This window comes from Petromyzon marinus, unplaced genomic scaffold (genome assembly GCF_048934315.1).
Source record: "Petromyzon marinus isolate PM22_M1 ecotype Great Lakes invasive population unplaced genomic scaffold, UKy_Petmar_22M1.pri1.0 PM_Scaffold_108, whole genome shotgun sequence".
Lineage (NCBI taxonomy): Eukaryota > Metazoa > Chordata > Hyperoartia > Petromyzontiformes > Petromyzontidae > Petromyzon > Petromyzon marinus.
The window spans coordinates 135,043-161,200 of NW_027423067.1; the positions used below are offsets into that span (position 1 = coordinate 135,043).

The following is a 26,158-nucleotide window of genomic DNA, read 5'->3' on the forward strand; positions in this document are numbered from 1 at the left end:
GCCGACCGCGTGAAAGAAGAAAACCCCGCTGTTCGTATGATATGCACTCTGCCCCACACTGCCACCACACCACCTGGCGTCTTCTTGACGCAAAGAATTGATTCCGAACACTGGTCCACTCAACCCAATTCATATCACTCAAGACACACACGAACCATTAAGAAGCCTAATTGTCAAGTTCGTGAACCATCAGTGGCCGCGAAGGCGTCGCGGCTCACCGAGTGATGAGAATACGTCTTTTTAAGTACATTCATTTTTTTTGTAATTTGTACTTCCAATCGCATAAATTGCCAATAGATTCATCAATATAATTTAAGCCTTTGAAACCTTCGCCACGAAACTCTACGCTCACGGGGAAATGAGCGAGTAAACCGATTTCCTTATCAGACAATCTTGTCCACAAATTAATTAAAGTTCGGCCCAAGTTAAGGATCTCGTGGGAGAGCACGCACACCATCGCACGCCCTTACTCTAAGCCATTTCTTTAATTATATAATCTTGCCGATAAATCTATTTACGTATATTTGTGCCTTAAAGAATAATAATTGTTTAGACTGCCTTTTCGCATGAATATCGTCGGATGAACTTTTAAGGACTTTTTATTCGTATTTTCCGTATGCTCGTGGTACTCAGAGGAAATAATCAATTGTTCTGTTACCCAATTAACAACGTGATTATTGAGGGTTGAAAAGATGGATCAATGAATGAACATCGCCTGTAGTACTGTGCTGACAATTTCAAGTACAAGAATTTGCATATTAGAGTGTTAAGATTTTTGTTTAGAATAGAGCACATGCATGTTTTAACGACTCTCTCTATCACCAATTAAGCTCGCGTTACGCGGTGGAATTAATCATATGTGCAGTTGCCAAAGTGAAACATCGCAATCGTTGATGTTTACTGTGTTGATGGTGTGTTGAAAATTCCAAGCTTGAGTGTTCGCATGTAAAGTTAAGGTTTTGTTTGGAATAAAATTGATCAACGCAGAAGTGGTTGCGTGTTTCTTTCCTGATTTCATGCGTAACAATCTTATTCATAAGAACTGTATTCTGTGCTGCGATCTGAATTTGGAGACCTGACGTAAACACACTAATACATACTCCGTAAATATTACTGCAAGAATAATTGTATTACCGAGGGTTAATACGAACTTACAGTGAGGGAAACAAGTATTTGATCCCCTGCTGATTTTGTATGTTTGCCCACTGACAAAGACATGATATGTCTATAATTTTAATGGTAGGTTTATTTGAACAGTGAGAGACAGAATAACAACAAGAAAATCCAGAAAAACACATGTCAAAAATGTTATAAATTGATTTGCATTTTAATGACGGAAATAAGTATGGACAGGGAGAGATGCAGAGAGAGTTAGTTTTATAGAGAGACAGTAAGTGATGTAGCAGAGAGTGCGATTGACAGAATGCGTGTGTGGGAAAAAGAGAGGGACAGAGAGTGTGCAATGTGATGGAGAGTGTCTGTTGTTGAGACAGATCGTGAGACGGAGTGAATCATTGAGAGAGAATGAGAGAGGGACAGAGAGTGTGTTTGCGTGAGAGGGAGTGACACAGACACAGAGAAAAAGCGTGTGTGAGAGTTTGTGAGAGAAACAAATATGGGGAGCGGTAGTGTAGCGGTTAACGCGCTGCGCTACCTGGCGACCCAAGTCCCGATTCCCGCTCACGGACAACACCAGTGACGATAATCTGAACCGGTCCAGGACTTTCCCTAGGGCGACTCAGCCTAAAACGAGTACCTGGTGGGCTGTAAACATCGCCACTAGGGAGACAAAGGCGGCCGGGCGTAGTGCTGGCCACCCACTCCCTCGTGTGGCGTGTCGGCCTTCATGGGTTCTCACTAACAGCACTTCTCCCATTAATCTGTTAAGGCTATACGGGGGATCTATGTTGTTGAGAGAAACATGAATAGTGGGGAGCGATGGGGTGCAATGGTTAGTCCGCAGCGCTATAAACCCAGCAACACGAGTTCGATTTCCGCTAACACCAGTGACGATTATCTGAACCGATCTTGGGCCTCCCCAAGGTCGACTCAGCCTCAAATGAGTACCTGGTGTGGTAAGCATCGCAACTGCGGAGACAAAGGCGGTTTGCCATGGTGCTGGCCATCCAACACCTTGTGAACTCTTCCGGCCTTCATAGGTGCACGCTACGAATAGATGATGCCTTACCATCAGCCCCACAAACACAAAGCACCTGCCTGGGTATTTTATTTCATAAAATGCTCCATACCTGGGTAGTGTGATTATGACTAGCTCCTGTTTTGGGAGCCCATGCCTCAATACGAATCACTCGAGCGGCAGTATATTTTCATTATCTGCATAACGCTGTGTGGAAGGAACTTGGTCTATCACTTCAAAGCTCTGGGTTTTCTCCACCACAGTTGTCACTTCTCTAAGCTTGCGAAATGTGGAGCCCTCGAATGGAATATCTGTGCCGGTTTTAAACATTCAGGCTAGCCTGCCTACAATCTATCCTGGGTTTAACCAGACGATTGTGTGAGCTCACAGATCCTTCAAAGATCTGGATGCATTCCCATCATCAGTGAGCCCCTCTGTCAAGCGAGGGCTGAGTTGTCTGGGTCATATATCCTGCATGCACATCTACGGCATGCCGAATCAGCTTCTGTTTGACTAGTTGGGTCTAAACAGGTGTGGCACAGGCTCGAAAAGAGATGGACTGATGTGGCACAAGACGATTTGGAACTGATTGGACTCGTTGATGACTTGTGCCAGCAGTGTCAAGATCGGCCCCTGCGGCGGAGGTTTTGATAGAAAGTCGTATAACTTTTTATAAGATCCCTAATCTCAAGATTTGACCAAAAGTCACCCAGGCACACACATGTTATACTTTACACATTTTAAATCTTTATTCACCAGATTACTATTAAGCATACATCGATTTCCAAATGCATTAGATAAATTACGGATTGCTGTGGCAAATAGCATGTCGCTTTGTGTGAATCAGTTTTTAAAAAGAAAGTTTAAATTTCATAAGAGCAGCTTTCAGTCTTTCACATTATGAAGGATCATTGCCATTTTCAAACCCCAACTAGTAAACCATCTTACCCAATCAAATATGCCATGATTTTTGGAATACCACAAAAACAGTTAAAATGTTTTTTTTTATATTTCCATAAAGTATTTTCTTCATTACATTTTCCCATGTTTTCTTATGCACACTATGACAATGGTTTTGATATCAGGCCATTTACACAGAGGCATCTTAAGTAACTTTAATGTGACAAGCGAATTGCATCACAAACTTGTTTTTTTTGCAGCCTCCTTGTGCAAAACCACTCTTTTTTATGTAGTTATTAAACCAAAACTCACAAACTCATGGGCTGTGTTGACCAGGGAAGGTGAAGGTAAATCACCGATAACCTTGCCACGGACACACTCTTAGACAACCTCCATGAAGGACGTTCTCCCTGTGGAACGCATCATCTCGTCTGGATGCGCCGATCATTGCAGTGGTCCCCTAGAAGATCTATAGATCGCCTGAGTACCCCTACTGCTCAACAGCCATTGCAATTAATGTATGAGAGACGCGAGTTGATGGCACAGGTCAAAATATAACAAATAAATGCATCGTATATAGTTTAGACAGCAATTAATTTTGCTGTCATGTATAATCAGGTTGGGTCAAATATTTTAGACAGTCCATCAATTGTCCATTGTGTCAATGTTGACAGAATTAAGCAACATTGAAAAATATAAAGTTCTGTATTCATCTCCTGCCAATGCCAACAATCACCCTTCCACCTTGGTCCAGTGGTTTTAACATCATATGCATTTTTGCTCTGCCAGGCCCCATTACAGGTGTTGCAAAACCAAAATACCATGTAAACAACTATCAGAGTTGTCTGATTTGACCCAAAACCTTTGTTCATCTATTGACTTGCAAACCTTGTTACATTCTGGTGCAGTTAAAATATAGTATTCAGCGATATAAATGAACATTTTAACAACAATTTACAATGCGTTTATTTTTTACATATTGATTGCCTGCATCAATTATTTTGATTTACAGTTCCCATAATTAATATCCATGATCTATAGTATTATATCGGTGCAGGATGGTATAATAGACTACTGCATGTTCTGGTGAATCCAGTCCAAGAATTTGGTGACCCTGCTGTAAACACCTGGCTGGTAAGCCCGTGCACAGCCATAGCCCCAGCTGGTGATTCCAGAGAGGTACCAAAACCAGCGGCCGTTTGAGTCCTGGCAAACCAAGAGACCCCCAGAGTCTCCCTGCAACAGACACACACGACACCAATGTTAGAAGTTGACTGACGAACAAGGAGGCCTGATGGAGCGATGATTACAGTGATCCAGTATAAGCAATGGCATGTCATGATACCAAAGAGGGGATGTCAAAAGGCCCGATAATTAGGTTTAAATGTTCAATGCAAAGAGCAGTACAACTGAGGCCAGCTTGAAATGTTCAATGGGACTGGGATCCTGAAGGAGGACATTGTTGTTGAAGGTCGAGTTGATGTTGGCCCACCCACGCTCCTTCCAGTAAATTGGTACCAAAATGTGTTCATGAATTGATTGGAGAAGTTTGCTTTCCGAGTTCCCCCTGGTGGAACATAATTGAGCCCATAGTCGTCATGTGCTCCAGATGGTTTTTAGGCAAGAGAGTTGCATATTCTTGGTTCTTTCGGTAAAGTCACGTTGAAGGGAAACAAATAATAAAATATATAAAACAATACAATTCTCGCATATATTTTAGTTTCCCTTCAACGTGACTTCACCGAAAGAACCAAGAATATGAATCACTGCAGTCACGAAAGCTTTAAATCAAAATTGCATCTTGTTGGTTGTTATGGCAGCTCACTTGGCAGGTGTCCACCCCTCCTTCGAGGTACCCTGCACACAGCATCCTGTTGGTGATTAGAGATGGGCTATAGGCCTGCGGCCCTGGGGTGACGCACGTCTTGAAGATCTCTACTGAAGCCTCCTGAAGCTGGTCGGGTGTGCAGCCTGTTCAGGACAAGAATTCGTGTTGGAAACCGTGTTTCAGTTCCAGTTATTTATTTACTTTGGTATAGCCCTGTGAGCCATTCGGCTCTTGAATCGGGTGCAACCACAACAAACAAAAAAACAAAAACACGAACAAGAAAACATCTTAAAGTGAAGTACTATATTTCATCAAGACTTAGATTGTGGTACATTTAAATGTTAACAACATATCACCTGTATATCAGCTTAATGCCTATTACAGATATTCCTCGAGCACCAGAGAGCTCTGCTACCCGACTGCCATCATTATTCCAAAGGATTTTTACAAAAAAATGTTTCCGAACAAAAATTTGAGCCTCCATTAAATCAAAGGAATTGTTCAGTAGAAGAGATGTGTATATTATATTTGTTTTTCATTATACAAACATTCCCCCGAAATAAAATAAATGTTCAACTATCGATTATGTTTAACTTGTGCCGTCGGAAAATAACATTGCACCGATTCATACATTAAAATCACGATACATGCCTTGAATCGTGGGCATAGCAATGGATTTTTTGATATTTGTATATGTTGTACATTAGAGGTGCTACATTTAACCCAATGTAAACAACTCAAGGGTTGTAATCCTGAGTTTAAACAGAAGGGAACTGCTTTCTATGAGAAGATCGATTTTATTAGAATGTTAATCGGGTCGTGTGGAGGCTCAAAACATGACAATACTGTGGTTGCTTTGTTCTTACCCCATAGACACTGAGCTATGGATACTAAATAATATCTCAAACTATGCTCTATTTAGTGGTCAAAGTATCTTCTGAAATCACGTGTTTTCCCAGGTTTGGAATATTTCACCTATGGACTTACCACCTTCAAAATTTTTCCCCAACCAGAAATGAAGCATGATTTCCCTGGGTAGGGAAACTTCTGAAAGCGAGGTGGGAGGCAAACTGGCTGTATGTAATCGATGAAGGAAATAAGTTCTGACAGCTCCATAAGAGCAATGTCATAGTCATGGCTGCTTCCGTTGTAGCGCTCGTGGATGAGGATTCTGTTGACGCTTCTGGCCACGACAGTTGAAGCGCTGAGATCGTTCTGAGAGTGCAGGCCCAGGTATACCGTCCAGGTGTTTGGGTTGTTACTAGGGGGGTAAATACACAGCCACCACAGTCAGCATAAAATAATATAGGGCATTATGTTTTTTTTTTTTTTACCAAGGTAAGCCTCATTGAGTCTCAGGACTTTTTCAGGAGGGTCCTGCCAAGTTCTTTCGGTAGGGGTGATGACTGCTGCTCTGTATAATCTCAACTGAGTAATTCGTGTGGGTCAGTTTTACAAGTAAGCAAATTTGGACTGTGGCGCCGGCACGCATCACGATTGCAAGTGCACTTCGAAAAATCATACCTGAATGTGAAAAAAATCTGAGATGCTTCATCCCTATTCCACTTATATTCATAACTCTTTCTGCAATAAAATTCTACAAAAATATCTTCTAATGGTGTTGTGATTCATTGTGTGAGTGGGAGCAGCGGTGGTTCATTGGTTAGCACACTGCACTTACGAACCTGTTGACCCACGTTTTAATTCCCCAAGCTTGATTCCCAACCACAGATACAGTTATTCGTGACCAGTGTGGTGAGGTATGGCCGAACAACACCCCATGACCAACACGGTGTGCGAAGGCCTTCATCCCAAAAGCGGTCTGTTAAAGGGCTGCAAGTTGTGATTATCAAATTTGTCTGCTGTGTGTGTAACATTTAACACAATGCATCCTTTTAAAGTATGACAAATAAAAATAGGATTTACCCTTTCTGGCAATAAAACAGGTGTTAAGATATTCTTGGTGCTTTCTACGTGACTTTACCGAAAGAACCAAGAATATGAATCCCTGCAGTCACGAAAGCTTTAAATTAAAATTTAAGGTGTTAAGATGTTCAAACACGTTTAGCAAGGAATCAAGTTTGTATTAACCACACGTACTTGTGGTGAACATGCAAATAAACTTGCTCTGATAATAATATATGCATTGTCTTTGGCCTACACCAGTGACAGCCTTCTTTAGCACCTAGTTTCACCAGTGACAGACCAGAGAACGTCAAAAGGCGAACAGTACAAGGACAATGCACGTATCAGAGCATTTATAGCTCAGAGTAAAGTGTTCACAATACATGTGAAGCAACAGAAACGCTCACCTCTGGAAGCAATGAGCAGCACTCACAACCCAGCGGTCACTGAAGAGGGAGCCCCCACAGGTCAGTCTGTTGAAGTTGTGCAGGCTCTCTTGCCAGGGCCATTCTCAGAGCCTTGCTTCGTAGCCTCCCACGATCCGGCTGTTCACTCTGCGTTCTGCTACGGGGATCCAGCCACATTCTGAAAAACGACAAAACACAATTACTTCTATAATACAGTTTTTTTTGGGTTAGATCGCGTAAATATAGAAAAGTCTAGTCAAACCCGCCATCATTAGTACGAGTTGTCACGTAAACAGAACATGCCGATTCATCACTAGTACAGCACACCGGTGTGTTGGAGAGACAAGCCACAACATTTACAATCTGAGTACGACGTTTTGCTAGTAAATCTTGACTTAAAGTTTTCGTGACTGCAGGAATTCAAATTATTTGGGTCTTTAGGTAAAGTCACGTAGATGGTTATTTTCTTTGAACCATCTACGTGACTTTACCGAAAGACCCAAAGAATATGTTTTGCTAGTAATCACAACTAGCTTCATCAGGCGTCAGCCAGATTTGTGGAGAAGTCCACCTGTTTCGTTCCTTATATAGAGGCGTAGATGTGATGACAACACTTGTGCACTCTTCTTGTCCAAGGTGGGGGGGGAGGATTAATGAATCAACGTACATTATGCGTGCACATTATGCGAGCCCATTGATCTGGTACTTCCTGTCCATTGCTTGTACTAAAATAGCCGTACCAAAGACAGCCTTCTTTAGGGTCTAGTTTCACCAGTGTCAGACCAGAGAACGTCAATCATTGTTTTCCATCTTCATAGATTCATCTATCATTGTAATATTTATCAACCATGGTCTATTACTTGCTAGATGAAGATGTCTCTAATACACAAGGATTTACGCTAGGCACTATATTTGGCAAAACAATAGTAGTTCGTGAAATCACGTTTTGAACTTACAATTACTGTCATAAAATAATAATTTACCCATTTTTGTATTACTCACGGAATTTGTACAAGAAGCGCATGAACCAAAGGATGGTCAGTTCATAAACCGGTAAATTAAGAATTAATAAATACCTCTGCTGGCTGGTATTGGGTCAACTTTGTAGTACTCCAAACTGAAGCCATATTCTGAAACAGGAAATGAGAAAACATTTTACGTGAATATCGTGTACAGTACAAAACCTAACACAGTTATAACCGAGTCAGATGTCTTAGCAAGCAGCAACAACATCGCGTACAGTACAAAAACAGTTATAACCGAGTTTAACACGGAGGCTTTTGAGACCAATATCCATAAGAGGTTTTTTGGGTTAGATCGCGTAAATATATAAATGTGTCGTTAAAACCCTCCACCACCCAACACAGCCAACTAGTAAGGGTTGTCACGTAAACAGAACATGCCAATTCGTCACGAGTACAGCACACCGGTGTGTTGGAGAGACAAGCCACAACATTTACAATCTGAGTATGACGTTTCGCCAGTAATTACAACTAGCTTCATCAGGCGACAGCCAGATTTGTGGAGAAGTCTAAATGTTTCGTTCCTTATATAGAGGCGTAGATGTGGTGATCACACTTCTGCGCTCTTGCGCAAAGTGGGGGAGGGGGGGGGGGAGAATTATGAGTCAACGTACATCATGCATGTGCATTATGAGAGCCCTTTCATCTTGTCCTTCCTGTCCATTCTGTGTATTAAAATAGCTGTACCAACGGTAATTCCTATTGAAATATGGTGCCCTTTATTGGCATGCATTTAAATAATGTATTATTTGATTATTCTCTTCCACGCAGCACTAAGGAGGTAGCTATCTGAACGGTTACAATTATTTATAATTCTTTCAATTTCGAAAGATTCTCCAATTAGTCTTGGCCAGTAGTAGCTGGTTTTGACCAGAAGTTCAACATTTTCAAAATCAAATTTTTATTTAAAGCTTTCGTGACTGCAGTAATTCATATTCTTAGCTCTTTCGGTAAAGTCACGTTGAAGGGAAACAATAAAATATATATAAAACAATAAAATTCTCACGACGTTTCGACCATAACACAAACGGTCATGATCAGGTGATGATCACCTGAGAGATCGTAAAAAGGCCATAAAAATAAATAAATAAAGCCCTCCGTTGCAAAGGGAGGTTAGCGACTATTTGAAAAATCTCCAGATTGCCAAAGTACAATTCACCTATTTGATGTAACACAGCCGCCCGGGGTCACAAAAAGGGAAGGGGAATTCCAGGCTTCAGGGACCCCCCCCCTCCGTCAGCCCGCTAAGTTGTGACGCCGAGCGCACAAGCGAGTTTAAACAATTGTGCTCTTCTTTGCTATTAAAACAACGGTTAAAGTTCTGAACTCAACTACAAGGATAAGCTAACATTATCAATCCTCACACTCACTCCAATTTAAAACCAGGCCACAATTATAGATTTGAAGCTTTCGTGACTGCAAGGATCCATACTCTTTGGTTCTATTCGGTAAAGTCACGTAGGTAAAAAATAAAATAACAAAAATCACGACATATTCTTAGCTCTTTCGGTAAAGTCACGTTGAAGGGAAACAATAAAATAATAAAAAATATATAAAACAATAAAAATTCTTACGACGTTTCGACCATAACACAAGTGGCCTTCATCAGGTGAAGGGACCGTGCTGTCATGAGGGCAGCGTTGGAGTGAAAACAGCCAAGCCCAGGTCGCGTCCTTTAAGCTGTGTGGGAGGAAGCAAAAACGCTTTGACACAGGAATTAGCATAAACATGAGCATGATGTACGTAGGAGGTACATGGACCATGATGGGCCAGGGGCGGGTGGGGACCATGACGGACCAGCAGCGGAGGGGTGGGGGGGGAGTAGAGTGAGTGAGTGGAGTGAGTGATTGGAGTGAGTGAGTGGAGTGAGTGAGTGGAGTGAGTGAGTGAGTAGAGTGAGTGAGTGGAGTGAGTGGAGTGAGTGAGTGAGTGGAGTGAGTGCAGTGAGTGAGTGGAGTGAGTGGAGAGAAATAAGCAGTTGTGATTGTTTGGGATACCACTACTTGAAAAAAATATCTTGTACCATTGAAAATTAGTTTAATGTTTGGTTTGATTTAGAACATGTTTCAATGATTGTCTGTGTTTGTAAATCTGATTTACAAACACAAACACAATTTCAACCGAGAGGATGGTTTCAAATCTGATTTACAAACACAGACACAATTTCAACCGAGAGGATGGTTTCAAATCTGATTTACAAACACAGACACAATTTCAACCGAGAGGATGGTTTCAAATTAAGCAATCATTGAAACATGTTCTAAATCAAACCAAACATTAAACTAATTTCCAATGGTAGAAGATATTTTTTCAAGTAGTGGTATCCCAAACAATCACAACTGCTTATTTCTCTCCACTCACTCACTCCACTCACTCACTGCACTCACTCACTCACTCCACTCACTCACTCAATCCACTCACTCACTCCACTCATTCATTCCACTCACTCACTCCACTCACTCACTCCACTCACTCCACTCACTCACTCAATCCACTCACTCACTCCACTCACTCATTCCACTCACTCACTCCACTCACTCACTCCACTCACTCACTCCACTCACTCACTGCACTCACTCCACTCACTCCACTTACTCCACTCACTCACTCTACTCACTCACTCCACTCACTCACTCCACTCACTCACTCACTCCACTCACTCACTCCACTCACTCACTCCACTCACTCACTCACTCCACTCACTCACTCACTCCACTCACTCACTCCACTCACTCACTCCACTCACTCACTCACTCCACTCATTCCACTCACTCCACTCATTCCACTCACTCCACTCACTTACTCCACTCACTCCACTCACTCACTCACTCCACTCACTCACTCACTCCACTCACTCACTCCACTCACTCACTCACTCCACTCATTCCACTCACTCCACTCACTTACTCCACTCACTCCACTCACTCACTCACTCCACTCACTCACTCACTCCACTCACTCACTCACTCCACTCACTCACTCCACTCACTCATTCCACTCACTCCACTCACTCACTCCACTCACTCACTCTACTCACTCACTCCACTCACTCACTCCACTCACTCACTCCACTCACTCACTCACTCCACTCACTCACTCACTCCACTCAATCCACTCACTCCACTCACTCACTCACTCCACTCACTCACTCTACCCCCCCCACCCCCCGCTGCTGGTCCGTCATGGTCCCCACCCGCGCCTGGTCCATCATGGTCCATACACCTCCTACCTACATCCTGCTCATTTTTATTCTAATTCCTTTGTCAAAGCGTTTTTGCTTAATCCCACACAGCTTAAAGGACGCGACCTGGGCTTGGCTGTTTTCACTCCAACGCTGTCCTCATGACAGCACGGTCCCTTCACCTGGTGAAGGCCACTTGTGTTGTGGCCGAAAAGTCGTGATTTTTGTTATTTGATTTTTAACCTACGTGACTTTACCGAATAGAACAAAAAAAAAACCAGGCCACAATCTACATCAGTGAATCATTACCCATTTATTAATTCGATACTAAATGACCGAAGCCTCAAGAATAGTTCTGGCAGTCAGAGTTATTTCTAAGTCAAAACAAATTCTCTAACTTCAGGACATCAGGAATAAAATAAAATAAATAACTCATACATAATAGCCCGGACCCTCGGATACAGGCGAGGAGCAAAAGTTAATACAATGTTAAATCACAAATCTTGGGAACAGAAACAGATAATAACGATGCAATGTTACATCAAGGGTTATCGAGATGGAATCAGGCGGAATGGGACGGGATTACACAGCCAAGATAGACTGTGGTCCATAGGAAGGAGCCTCCCGGCCGCCTTTGTCTTCCCACAGCACGGGAGAGCAGGAATTTAACACCAGAGCGAGGGAAATTTATTATCGCGGGGGCCATCTGTACACACTGCGCTGGACTTAATGATACACACACGGACTACACCCCCCCCTCCCCACAACGCAGAGTGGGCATCTGTTTTTCTTCTCTCTCGCAAGAGACGCGGAGAGAGGAGAGAGAATTTCACATTTAAGTTCGGCAAGGGACAGCGAGACGGCAGATCGGAAGAGGACATCAAGCCAGCTCCGAGGCATGGCCTCGAGACATTAGCAGTGGGTGCTGTGTCCCGCAGAGAAGAGGGGCGAGGTGATGTTAGGTGCTGAGTTCGGCATGGACCGATAGAGTATCGCTGAAAGTTATTCTACATTCATCCTGATGTTTTGAGTCGCCTGCAGAATCGAGGATTGCGATAAGCTGTATCGTACTAAGCTATCAGAGTTGTGTAAGAGGTGTGCAAATACAATTTTCAAGTTTTGAGCGTGAGCGACAATAGCTCTCGACAGTTCAACAAGGCACAGCTCGGCGAGCGCCAGAAGAGGGCGGCGAGCGGCCGGCTCCAAGGGGCCCCGCGATCAACTGAGGATGGCGAGGCTCGCCGAGTAGCGATGTATCAACGAGCGTGAGTTCAGAGCTGAAAGACGAAGTATCACGCAAAGACTTTTATTTCTACATCGAATGCCAGCTCCCAGCTGCAGCGCAACCAGCCGCCCGTGAGCAAGAGTGCCAGCGAACCAGCGGCGAGCGTGATCGTGCGCATCTCCACGGAGAGAGCGCGTGCGGCGCAGCTCATCATCCAGCAGCGGAAAGAGCCCGACCAGCCGCCCGTGAGCAAAAGAGTCAGCGACCAGCGGATCAGCTCAGCATCGGCCAGCGGAAGAAGACGGCGACCAACCTGAAGACCAGCCAACCAACGACGCAGAAGAAGACTCTATAACTCGCCCAGAATGGCGAAACTCGCTGTTTAACGACATGCTACGCCGTGCGATTGCAGCACCATCAGAAGAAGTATCGCTCGAAAAGCATTCCGCTCTGAATCTTGACACTCAAAGGTCACTGCAGTGATAGCTAAGCTGACGAGAATCCCAGCATCAGCCACCAGAGGGCGGTCATCGCCAGAGAGAGCGCCACCAAGCGACGCCAACGGCGAGCACCTTCGCCAACAGCAACAGACGAGCTGCGGGCGCCGTCTGCCGACAGATCATCGCGCCTACAGCGCACCGTGTCAACTCGTCCACCTGCTGCGGGGCCGAACTCTGGCCGACCGCGTGAAAGAAGAAAACCCCGCTGTTCGTATGATATGCACTCTGCCCCACACTGCCACCACACCACCTGGCGTCTTCTTGACGCAAAGAATGTATTCCAAACACTGGTCCACTCAACCCAATTCCTATCACTCAAGACACACACGAACCATTAAGAAGCCTAATTGTCAAGTTCGTGAACCATCAGTGGCCGCGAAGGCGTCGCGGCTCACCGAGTGATGAGAGTACGTCGTTTTAAGTACATACATTTTTTTTGTAATTTGTACTTCCAATCGCATAAATTACCAATAGATTCATCAATATAATTTAAGCCTTTGAAACCTTCGCCACGAAACTCTACGCTCACGGGGAAATGAGCGAGTAAACCGATTTCCTTATCAGACAATCTTGTCCACAAATTAATTAAAGTTCGGCCCAAGTTAAGCATCTCGTGGGAGAACACGCACACCATCGCACGTCCTTACTCTAAGCCATTTCTTTAATTATATAATCTTGCCGATAAATCTATTTACGTATATTTGTGCCTTAGAGAATAATAATTGTTTAGACTGCCTTTTCGCATGAATATTGTCGGATGAACTTTTAAGGACTTTTTATTCGTATTTTCCGTATGCTCGTGGTACTCAGAGGAAATAATCAATTGTTCTGTTACCCAATTAACAACGTGATTATTGAGGGTTGAAAAGATGGATCAATGAATGAACATCGCCTGTAGTACTGTGCTGACAATTTCAAGTACAAGAATTTGCATATTAGAGTGTTAAGGTTTTTGTTTAGAATAGAGCGCATGCATGTTTTAACGACTCTCTCTATCACCAATTAAGCTCGCGTTACGCGGTGGAATTAATCATATGTGCAGTTGCCAAAGTGAAACATCGCAATCGTTGATGTTTACTGTGTTGATGGTTTGTTGAAAATTCCAAGCTTGAGTGTTCGCATGTAAAGTTAAGGTTTTGTTTGGAAAAAAATTGATCAACGCAGAAGTGGTTGCGTGTTTCTTTCCTGATGTCATGCGTAACAATCTTATTCATAAGAACTGTATTCTGTGCTGCGATCTGAATTTGGAGACCTGACGTAAACACACTAATACATACTCCGTAAATATTACTGCAAGAATAATTGTATTACCGAGGGTTAATACGAACCTACAGTGAGGGAAACAAGTATTTGATCCCCTGCTGATTTTGTATGTTTGCCCACTGACAAAGACATGATCTGTCTATAATTTTAATGGTAGGTTTATTTGAACAGTGAGAGACAGAATAACAACAAGAAAATCCAGAAAAACACATGTCAAAAATGTTATAAATTGATTTGCATTTTAATGACGGAAATAAGTATTTGACCCCCTCTCAATCAGAAAGATTTCTTGCTTCCAGGTGTCTTTTATACAGGTAACAAGCTGAGATTAGGAGCACACTCTTAACGGGAGTGCTCCTACAGTGCTCCTCTTAAAGGGAGTGCTCCTAATCTCAGCTTGTTACCTGTATAAAAGACACCTGTCCACAGAAGCAATCAATCAATCAGATTCTAAACTCTCCTCCATGGCCAAGACAAAAAAGAGCTCTCCAAGGATGTCAGGGACAAGATTGTAGACCTACACAAGGCTGGAATGGGCTACAAGACCATTGCCAAGCAGCTTGGTGAGAAGGTGACAACAGTTGGTGCGATTATTCGCAAATGGAAGAAACGCAAAAGATCTGTCAATCTCCCTCGGCCTGGGGCTCCATGCAAGATCTTACCTCGTGGAGTTGCAATGATCATGAGAACGGTGAGGAATCAACCCAGAACTACACGTGAAGATCTTGTCAATGATCTCAAGGCAGCTGGGACCATAGTCACCAATAAATCAATTGGTAACACACTACGCCGTGAAGGACTGAAATCCTGCAGCACCCGCAAGGTCCCCCTGCTCAAGGGACAACTGGGTGAAAGTGTTGTGGTTAGATGAGACCAAAATGGAGCTCTTCGGCATCAACTTAACTCGTCGTGTTTGGGGGTGGAGGAATGCTGCCTATGACCCCAAGAACACCATCCCCACCGTCAAACATGGAGGTGGAAACATTATGCTTTGGGGGTGTTTTTCTGCTAAGGGGACAGGACAACTTCACCGCATCAAAGGGATGATGGACGGTGCCATGTACCGTCAAATCTTGGGTGAGAACCTCCTTCCCTCAGCCAGGGCATTGAAAATGGGTCGTGGATTGGTATTCCAGCATGACAATGATCCAAAACACACGGCCAAGGCAACAAAGGAGTGGCTCAAGAAGAAGGACATTACGGTCCTGGAGTGGCCTAGCCAGTCTCCAGACCTTAATCCCATGTAAAATCTGTGGAGGGAGCTGAAGGTTCGAGTTGCCAAACGTCAGCCTCGAAACCTTAATGACTTGGAGTAGATCTACAAGGAGGAGTGGGACAAAATCCCTGCTGGTGGCCAACTACAAGAAACGTCTGACCTCTGTGATTGCCAACAAGGGATTTGCCACCAAGTTCTAAGTCATGTTTTGCAGAGGGGTCAAATACTTATTTCCCTCATTAAAATGCAAATCAATGTATAACATTTTTGACATGCGTTTTTCTGGATTTTGTTGTTGTTTTCTGTCTCTCGCTGTTCAAATAAACCTACCATTAAAATGATAGACTGATCATTTCTTTGTCAGTGGGCAAATGTACAAATCAGCAGGGGATCAAATACTTTTTTCCCTCACTGTAGGTTCGTATTAACGCTCGGTAATACAATTATTCTCGCTTTAACATTTACGGAGTATGTATTCGTGTGTTTAAATCAGGTCTCCAAACTCAGATCGCAACGCAGAATACAGTTCTTATAAATAAGATTATTACGCATGATATCAGGAAACAAACACGCAACCACTTCTGCGTTAATCAATTTTATTCTAAACGAAACCTTAACTTTACATGCGAACTCTCAAGCTTGGAATTTTCAACACAGCATCAACCCAGTAAACATCAACGATTGCGTTGTTTCACTTTGGCAACTACACATATGATTAATTCCACCGCGTAACTTGAGCTTAATTGGTGATAGAGAGAGTCGTTAAAACATGCATGCGCTCTATTCTAAACAAAAACCTTTACACTCTAATATGCAAATTCTTGTACTTGAAATTGTCAGCACAGTACTACAGGCGATGTTCCTTCATTGATCCATCCTTTCAACCCTCAATAATCACGTTATTTGGGTAAGAGAACAATTGATTATTTCCTCTGAGTACCACGAGCATACGGAAAATACGAATAAAAAGGCCTTAAAAGTTCATCCGACGATATTCATGCGAAAAGGCAGTCAAAACAATTATTATTCTCTAAGGCACAAATATACGTAAATAGATTCATCGGCAAGATTATATAATTAAAGAAATGGCTTAGAGTAAGGGCGTGCGATGGTGTGCGTGCTCTCCCACGAGATCCTTAACGTGGGCCGAACTTTAATTAATTTGTGGACAAGATTGTCTGATAAGGAAACGGTTTACACGCTCATTTCCCCGTGAGCGTAGAGTTTCGTGGCGAAGGTTTCAAAGGCTTAATTTATATTGATGAATCTATTGGTAATTTATGCGATTGGAAGTACAAATTACAAAAAAAATTAATGTACTTAAAACGACGTAATCTCATCACTCGGTGAGCCGCGATGCCTTCGCGGCCACTGATGGTTCACGTACTTGACGATTAGGCTTCTTAATGATTCGTGTGTGTGTTGATTGATATGAATTGGGTTGAGTGGACCAGTGTTCGGAATCAATTCTTTGCGTCAAGAAGACGTCAGGTGGTGTGGTGGCAGTGTGGGGCAGAGTGCATATCATACGAACAGCGGGGTTTTCTTCTTTCACGCGGTCGGCCAGAGTTCGGCCCCGCAGCAGGTGGACGAGTTGACACGGTGCGCTGTAGGCGCGATGATCCGTCGGCAGACGGCGCCCGCAGCTCGTCTGTTGCTGTTGGCGAAGGTGCTCGCAGTTGGCGTCGCTTGGTGGCGCTCTCTCTAGCGATGAGCACCCTCTGGTGGCTGATGCTGGGATTCTCGTCAGCTTAGCTATCACTGCAGTGACCCGTGAGAGTCGAGGTTCAGAGCGGAATGCTTTTCGAGCGATACTTCTTCTGATGTTGCTGCATTCGCACGGCGTAGCGTGTCGCTAAACAGCGAGTCTCGTCATTCTGGGCGAGTTGTAGAGTCTTCTTCTGCGTCGTTGGTTGGCTGGTCATCAGGTTGGTCGCCGTCTTCTTCCGCTGGCCGATGCTGAGCTGATCCGCTGGTCGCTGACTCTTTTGCTCACGGGCGGCTGGTCGGGCTCTTTCCGCCGCTGGATGATGAGCTGCGCCGCACGCGCTCTCTCCGTGGAGATGCGCACGATCACGCTCGCCGCTGGTTCGCTGGCACTCTTGCTCACGGGCGGCTGGTTGCGCTGCAGCTGGGAGCTGGCATTCGATGTAGAAATAAAAGTCTTTGAGCGATACTTCGTCTTTCAGCTCTGAACTCACGCTCGTTGATACATCGCTACTCGGCGAGCCTCGCCATCCTCAGTTGATCGCGGGGCCCCTTGGAGCCGGCCGCTCTCCGCCCTCTTCTGGCGCTCGCCGAGCTGTGCCTTGTTGAACTGTCGAGAGCTATTGTCGCTCACTCTCAAAACTTGAAAATTGTATTTGCACACCTCTTACACAAGTCTGATAGCTTAGTACGATACAGCTTATCGCAATCCTCGATTCTGCAGGCGACTCAAAACATCAGGATGAATGTAGAATAACTTTCAGCGATACTCTATCGGTCCATGCCGAACTCAGCACCTAACATCACCTCGCCCCTCTTCTCTGCGGGGGACAGCACCCATTGCTAATGTCTCGAGGCCATGCCTCGGGGCTGGCTTGATGTCCTCTTCTGATCTGCTGCCTCGCTGTCCCTTGCTGAGCGAAAATGTGAAATTCTCTCTCCTCTCTCCGCGTCTCTTGCGAGAGAGAAAAAAAACAGATGCCCACTCTGCGTTGTGGGGGGGGGGGGGTGTAGTCCGTGTGTGTATCATTAAGTCCAGCGCAGTGTGTACAGATGGCCCCCGCGATAATAAATTTCCCTCGCTCTGGTGTTAAATTCCTGCTCTCCCGCGCTGTGGGAAGACGAAGGCGGCCGGGAGGCTCCTTCCCAATGGAACACAGTCTATCTTGGCTGTGTAAGCCCGTCCCATTCCGCCTGATTCCATCTGGATAACCCTTGATGTAACATTGCATCATTATTATCTGTTTCTGTCCCCAAGATTTGTGATTTAACATTGTATTAACTTTGCTCCTCGCCTGTATCCGAGGGTCCGGGCTATTATGTATGAGTTATTTATTTTATTTTATTCCTGATGTCCTGAGGTTAGAGAATTCGTTTTGACTTAGAAATAACTCTGACTGCCAGAACTATTCTTGAGGCTTCGGTCATTTAGTATCGAATTAATAAATGGGTAATGATTCACTGATGTAGATTGTGGCCTGGTTTTTTTTGTTCTATTCGGTAAAGTCACGTAGGTAAAAAATAAAATAACAAATCACGACGTTTCGGCCACAACACAAGTGGCCTTCATCAGGTGAAGGGACCGTGCTGTCATGAGGGCAGCGTTGGAGTGAAAACAGCCAAGCCCAGGTCGCGTCCTTTAAGCTGTGTGGGAGGAAGCAAAAACGCTTTGACAAAGGAATTAGCATAAAAATGAGCATGATGTACGTAGGAGGTACATGGACCATGATGGACCAGGCGCGGGTGGGGGGGAGTAGAGTGAGTGAGTGGAGTGAGTGAGTGGAGTGAGTGAGTGGAGTGAGTGATTGGGGTGAGTGGAGTGAGTGGAATGAGTGAGTGGAGTGAGTGAGTGGAGTGAGTGAGTGAGTGGAGTGAGTGAGTGGAGTGAGTGAGTGGAGTGAGTGGAGTGAGTGGAGTGAGTGAGTGGAGTGAGTGAGTGGAGTGAGTGAGTGGAGTGAGTGGAGTGAGTGGAGTGAGTGAGTGAGTGGAGTGAGTGGAGTGAGTGGAGTGAGTGAGTGGAGTGAGTGAGTGGAGTGAGTGGAGTGAGTGGAGTGAGTGAGTGAGTGGAGTGAGTGGAGTGAGTGAGTGAGTGGAGTGAGTGAGTGAGTGGAGTGAGTGAGTGAGTGCAGTGAGTGAGTGGAGTGAGTGAGTGAGTGGAGAGAAATAAGCAGTTGTGAATTTTGGGATACCACTACTTGAAAAAATGTCTTGTACCGTTGAAAATTAGTTTAATGTTTGGTTTGATTTAGAACATGTTTCAATGATTGCTTCATTTGAAACCATCCTCTCGGTTGAAATTGTGTCTGTGTTTGTAAATCAGTTTTGAAACCATCCTCTCGGTTGAAATTGTGTCTGTGTTTGTAAATCAGATTTGAAATCATCCTCTCGGTTGAAATTGTGTGTGTTTGTAAATCAGATTTGAAACCATCCTCTCGGTTGAAATTGTGTCTGTGTTTGTAAATCAGATTTACAAACACAGACAATCATTGAAACATGTTCTAAATCAAACCAAACATTAAACTAATTTTCAATGGTACAAGATATTTTTTCAAGTAGTGGTATCCCAAACAATCACAACTGCTTATTTCTCTCCACTCACTCACTCCACTCACTCACTGCACTCACTCACTGCACTCACTCCGCTCACTCACTCCACTCACTCACTCACTCCACTCACTCACTCCACTCACTCACTGCACTCACTCCACCCCACTCACTCCACTCCACTCACCCCAACCACTCACTCCACTCACTCATTCCACTCACTCACTCCACTCACTCACTCTACTCACTCACTCCACTCACTCACTCCACTCACTCCACTCACTCACTCCACTCATTCCACTCCACTCACTCACTCACTCCACTCACTCACTCCACTCACTCAACTCACTCACTCACTCCACTCACTCACTCCACTCACTCCACCCCACTCACTCCACTCCACTCACCCCACTCACTCACTCCACTCACTCCACTCCCCTCACTCCACTCCACTCACCCCAACCACTCACTCACTCACTCCACTCACTCACTCCACTCACTCACTCTACTCACTCACTCCACTCACACCACTCCACTCACTCACTCACTCCACTCACTCACTCACTCCTCTCACTCCACTCACTCCACTCACTCACTCCACTCACTCACTCACTCCACTCACTCACTCCACTCACTCCACTCACTCCACTCCACTCACCCCAATCACTCACTCCACTCACTCCACTCACTCACTCCACTCACTCACTCCACTCACTCCACTCCACTCACCCAAATCACTCACTCCACTCACTCACTCCACTCACTCACTCACTCTACTCCCCCCCCCCCCGCTGCTGGTCCGTCATGGTCCCCACCCGCGCCTGGTCCGTCATGGTCCATGCACCTCCTACGTACATCATGCTCATTTTTATGCTAATTCCTTTGTCAAAGCGTTTTTGCTTCCTCCCACACAGCTTAAAGGACGCGACCTGAGCTTGGCTGTTTTCACTCCAACGCTGTCCTCATGACAGCACGGTCCCTTGACCTGATGAAGGCCACTTGTGTTGTGGCCGAAACGTCGTGATTTTGTTATTTTATTTTTTACCTACTTGACTTTACCAAAGAGAACAAAAAAAAACCAGGCCACAATTTACATCAGTGAATCATTACCCATTTATTAATTCGATACTAAATGACCAAAGCCTCAAGAATAGTTCTGGCAGTCAGAGTTATTTCTAAGTCAAAACGAATTCTCTAACCTCAGGACATCAGGAATAAAATAAAATAAATAACTCATACATAATAGCCCGGACCCTCGAATACAGGCGAGGAGCAAAAGTTAATACAATGTTAAATCACAAATCTTGGGGACAGAAACAGATAATAACGATGCAATGTTACATCAAGGGTTATCGAGATGGAATCAGGCGGAATGGGACGGGCTTACACAGCCAAGATAGACTGTGTTCCATAGGAAGGAGCCTCCCGGCCGCCTTCGTCTTCCCGCAGCGCGGGAGAGCAGGAATTTAACACCAGAGCGAGGGAAATTTATTATCGCGGGGGCCATCTGTACACACTGCGCTGGACTTAATGATACACACACGGACTACACCCCCCCCTCCCCACAACGCAGAGTGGGCATCTGTTTTTCTTCTCTCTCGCAAGAGACGCGGAGAGAGGAGAGAGAATTTCACATTTAAGTTCGGCAAGGGACAGCGAGACGGCAGATCGGAAGAGGACATCAAGCCAGCTCCGAGGCATGGCCTCGAGACATTAGCAGTGGGTGCTGTGTCCCGCAAAGAAGAGGGGCGAGGTGATGTGAGGTGCTGAGTTCGGCATGGACCGATAGAGTATCGCTGAAAGTTATTCCACATTCATCCTGATGTTTTGAGTCGCCTGCAGAATCGAGGATTGCGATAGGCTGTATTGTACTAAGCTATCAGAGTTGTGCAAGAGGTGTGCAAATACAATTTTCAAGTTTTGAGAGTGAGCGACAATAGCTCTCGACAGTTCAACAAGGCACAGCTCGGCGAGCACCAGAAGAGGGCGGAGAGCGGCCGGCTCCAAGGGGCCCCGCGATCAACTGAGGATGGCGAGGCTCGTCGAGTAGCGATGTATCAACGAGCGTGAGTTCAGAGCTGAAAGACGAAGTATCGCTCAAAGACTTTTATTTCTACATCGAATGCCAGCTCCCAGCTGCAGCGCAACCAGCCACCCGTGAGCAAGAGTGCCAGCGAACCAGCGGCGAGCGTGATCGTGCGCATCTCCACGGAGAGAGCGCGTGCGGCGCAGCTCATCATCCAGCGGCGGAAAGAGCCCGACCAGCCGCCCGTGAGCAAAAGAGTCAGCGACCAGCGGATCAGCTCAGCATCGGCCAGCGGAAGAAGACGGCGACCAACCTGAAGACCAGCCAACCAACGACGCAGAAGAAGACTCTACAACTCGCCCAGAATGGCGAGACTCGCTGTTAGCGACATGCTACGCCGTGCGAATGCAGCACCATCAGAAGAAGTATCGCTCGAAAAGCATTCCGCTCTGAACCTTGATACTCAAAGGTCACTGCAGTGATAGCTAAGCTGACGAGAATCCCAGCATCAGCCACCAGAGGGCGGTCATCGCCAGAGAGAGCGCCACCAAGCGACGCCAACGGCGAGCACCTTCGCCAACAGCAACAGACGAGCTGCGGGCGCCGTCTGCCGACGGATCATCGCGCCTACAGCGCACCGTGTCAACTCGTCCACCTGCTGCGGGGCCGAACTCTGGCCGACCGCGTGAAAGAAGAAAACCCCGCTGTTCGTATGATATGCACTCTGCCCCACACTGCCACCACACCACCTGGCGTCTTCTTGACGCAAAGAATTGATTCCGAACACTGGTCCACTCAACCCAATTCATATCACTCAACACACACACGAACCATTAAGAAGCCTAATCGTCAAGTACGTGAACCATCAGTGGCCACGAAGGCGTCGCGGCTCACCGAGTGATGAGAATACGTCGTTTTTAGTACATTAATTTTTTAGTAATTTGTACTTCCAATCGCATAAATTACCAATAGATCCATCAATATAAATTAAGCCTTTGAAACCTTCCGCTCTGAACCTCTCCGTTCACGGGGAAATGAGCGTGTAAACCGATTTCCTTATCAGACAATCTTGTCCACAAATTAATTAAAGTTCGGCCCAAGTTAAGGATCTCGTGGGAGAGCACGCACACCATCGCACGCCCTTACTCTAAGCTATTTCTTTAATTATATAATCTTGCCGATGAATCTATTTACGTATATTTGTGCCTTTGAGAATAATAATTGTTTTGACTGCCTTTTCACATGAATATCGTCGGATGAACTTTTAAGGACTTTTAATTCGTATTTTCCGTATGCTCGTGGTACTCAGAGGAAATAATCAATTGTTCTGTTACCCAATTAACAACGTGATTATTGAGGGTTGAAAAGATGGATCAATGAATGAACATCGCCTGTAGTACTGTGCTGACAATTTCAAGTACCAGAATTTGCATATTAGAGTGTTAAGGTTTTTGTTTAGAATAGAGCACATGCATGTTTTAACGACTCTCTCTATCACCAATTAAGCTCACGTTACGCGGTAGAATTAATCATATGTGCAGTTGCCAAAGTGAAACAACGCAATCGTTGATGTTTACTGTGTTGATGCTGTGTTGAAAATTCCCAGCTCGAGAGTTTGCATGTAAAGTTAAGGTTTCGTTTAGAATAAAATTGACTAACGCAGAAGTGGTTGCATGTTTCTTTCCTGATTTCATGCGTAATAATCTTATTTAAAAGAACTGTATTCTGCATTGCGATCTGAATTTGGAGACCTGATTTAAACACACGAATACATACTCCGTAAATGTTAAAGCGAGAATAATTGTATTACCGAGTGTTAATACGAACCTACAGTGAGGGAAAAAAGTATTTGATCCCCTGCTGATTTGTACGTTTGCCCACTGACAAAGAAATGAACAGTCTATCATTTTAATGGTAGGTTTATTTGAACAGCGAGAGACAGAAAACAACAACAAAATCCAGAAAAACGCATGTCAAAAATGTTATGAATTGATTTGCATTTTAATGAGGGAAATAAGTATTTGACCCCTCTGCAAAACATGACTTAGTACTTGGTGGCAAAACCCTTGTTGGCAATCACAGAGGCCAGACGTTTCTTGTAGTTGGCCACCAGTAGGGATTTTGTCCCACTCCTCCTTGTAGATCTTCTCCAAGTCATTAAGGTTTCGAGGCTGACGTTTGGCAACTCGAACCTTCAGCTCCCTCCACAGATTTTTTATGGGATTAAGGTCTGGAGACTGGCTAGGCCACTCCAGGACCTTAATGTGCTTCTTCTTGAGCCACTCTTTTGTTGCCTTGGCCGTGTGTTTTGGATGATTGTCATGCTGGAATACCCATCCACGACCCATTTTCAATGCCCTGGCTGAGGGAAGGAGGTTCTCACCCAAGATTTGACGGTACATGGCACCGTCCATCGTCCCTTTGATGCGGTGAAGTTGTCCTGTCCCCTTAGCAGAAAAACACCCCCAAAGCATAATGTTTCCACCTCCATGCTTGACGGTGGGGATGGTGTTCTTGGGGTCATAGGCAGCATTCCTCCTCCTCCAAACACGACGAGTTAAGTTGATGCTATTGCTTGTACAAAAATAGCTGTACCAGAGACAGCCTTCTTTAGGGCCTAGTTTCACCAGTGTCAGACCAGAGAACGTCATCATAATTGTTTTCCATCTTCATAGATTCATCTATCATTGTAATATTGATCAACCATGGTCTATTAATTGCTAGATGAAGATGTCTCTAATACACAAGGATTTACGCTAGGCACTATATTTGGCAAAACAATAGTAGTTCATGAAATCACGTTTTGAACTTACAATTACTGTCATAAAATAATAATTTACCCATTTTTGTATTACTCACGGAATTTGTACAAGAAGCGCATGAACCAAAGGATGGTCAGTTCATAAACCGGGAAATTAAGAATTAATAAAGTCCCGTATGTAGAAATACCATAAAATTATATTAAAATAAATCAATCATGACGTTTTGACCGCAACACAAGCGATCTTCATCAGGTGTAAAAAACAAATCACGGAGGTAGATACAACAAGAAGACGAGAGACGACAATTCAACAAACCTAAGAAAAAATTACGTGATGCAAAAGCAGTCAGGCCAACAACACAGTTAGACACTTACCTTCTTTGGTATTAGAACAACGGTTAAAGTTCTAAACTCAACTACAAGGATAAGCTAACATTATCAATCCTCACACTCACTCCAATTAAAAACCAGGCCACAATCTACATCAGTAAATCATTACCCATTTATTAATTCGATACTAAATGACCGGAGCCTCAAGAATAGTTCTGGCAGTCAGAGTTATTTCTAAGTCAAAACGAATTCTCTGAACTCAGGACATCAGGAATAAAATAAAATAAATAACTCATACATAACAGCCCGGACCCTCGAATACAGGCGAGGAGCAAAAGTTAATACAATGTTAAATCACAAATGTTGGGGACAGAAACAGATAATAATGATGCAATGTTACATCAAGGGTTATCGAGAAGGAATCAGGCGGAATGGGACGGGCTTACACAGCCAAGATAGACTGTGTTCCATTAGGAAGGAGCCTCCCGGCCGCCTTTGTCTTCCCACAGCGCGGGAGAGCAGGAATTTAACACCAGAGCGAGGGAAATGTATTATCGCGGGGGCCATCTGTACACACTGCGCTGGACTTAATGATACACACACGGACTACACCCACCCCCCCCCCCCACAAGACAGAGTGGGCATCTGTTTTTTTTCTCTCTCGCAAGAGACGCGGAGAGAGGAGAGAGAATTTCACATTTAAGCTCGGTAAGGGACAGCGAGACGGCAGATCGGAAGAGGACATCAAGCCAGCTCCGAGGCATGGCCTCGAGACATTAGCAGTGGGTGCTGTGTCCCGCAGAGAAGAGGGGCGAGGTGATGTTAGGTGCTGAGTTCGGCATGGACCGATAGAGTTTCGCTGAGTCGCTTGCAGAATCGAGGATTGCGATAAGCTGTATCGTACTAAGCTATCAGAGTTGTGTAAGAGGTGTGCAAATACAATTTTCAAGTTTTGAGAGTGACCGACAATAGCTATCGACAGTTCAACAAGGCACAGCTCGGCGAGCGCCAGAAGAGGGCGGCGAGCGGCCGGCTCCAAGGGGCCCCGCGATCAACTGAGGATGGCGAGGCTCGCCGAGTAGCGATGTATCAACGAGCGTGAGTTCAGAGCTGAAAGACGAAGTATCGCTCAAAGACTTTTATTTCTACGTCGAATGCCAGCTCCCAGCTGCAGCGCAACCAGCCGCCCGTGAGCAAGAGTGCCAG

General features: G+C 44.8%; 1 long non-coding RNA gene across 3 annotated transcripts; it reads right to left on the bottom strand.

The window, feature by feature from the left end:
• Positions 1–3,917: 3,917 nt before the first annotated feature.
• Positions 3,918–22,772, bottom strand: LOC116938428 (uncharacterized). 3 transcript variants are annotated; one of them, XR_012940172.1, is made up of 5 exons: positions 22,693–22,772; positions 8,254–8,307; positions 7,178–7,355; positions 4,863–6,126; positions 3,918–4,273 (listed from the first exon to the last, which is right to left on the bottom strand). It is a non-coding gene; the product is annotated as an uncharacterized LOC116938428 (long non-coding RNA). The 3 variants fall into 3 exon arrangements; XR_012940173.1 differs by lacking the exon at positions 22,693–22,772 and adding an exon at positions 17,119–17,876; XR_012940171.1 differs by lacking the exon at positions 22,693–22,772 and having other exon boundaries at positions 8,254–8,742.
• Between the last annotated feature and the right edge of the window lie 3,386 nt (positions 22,773–26,158).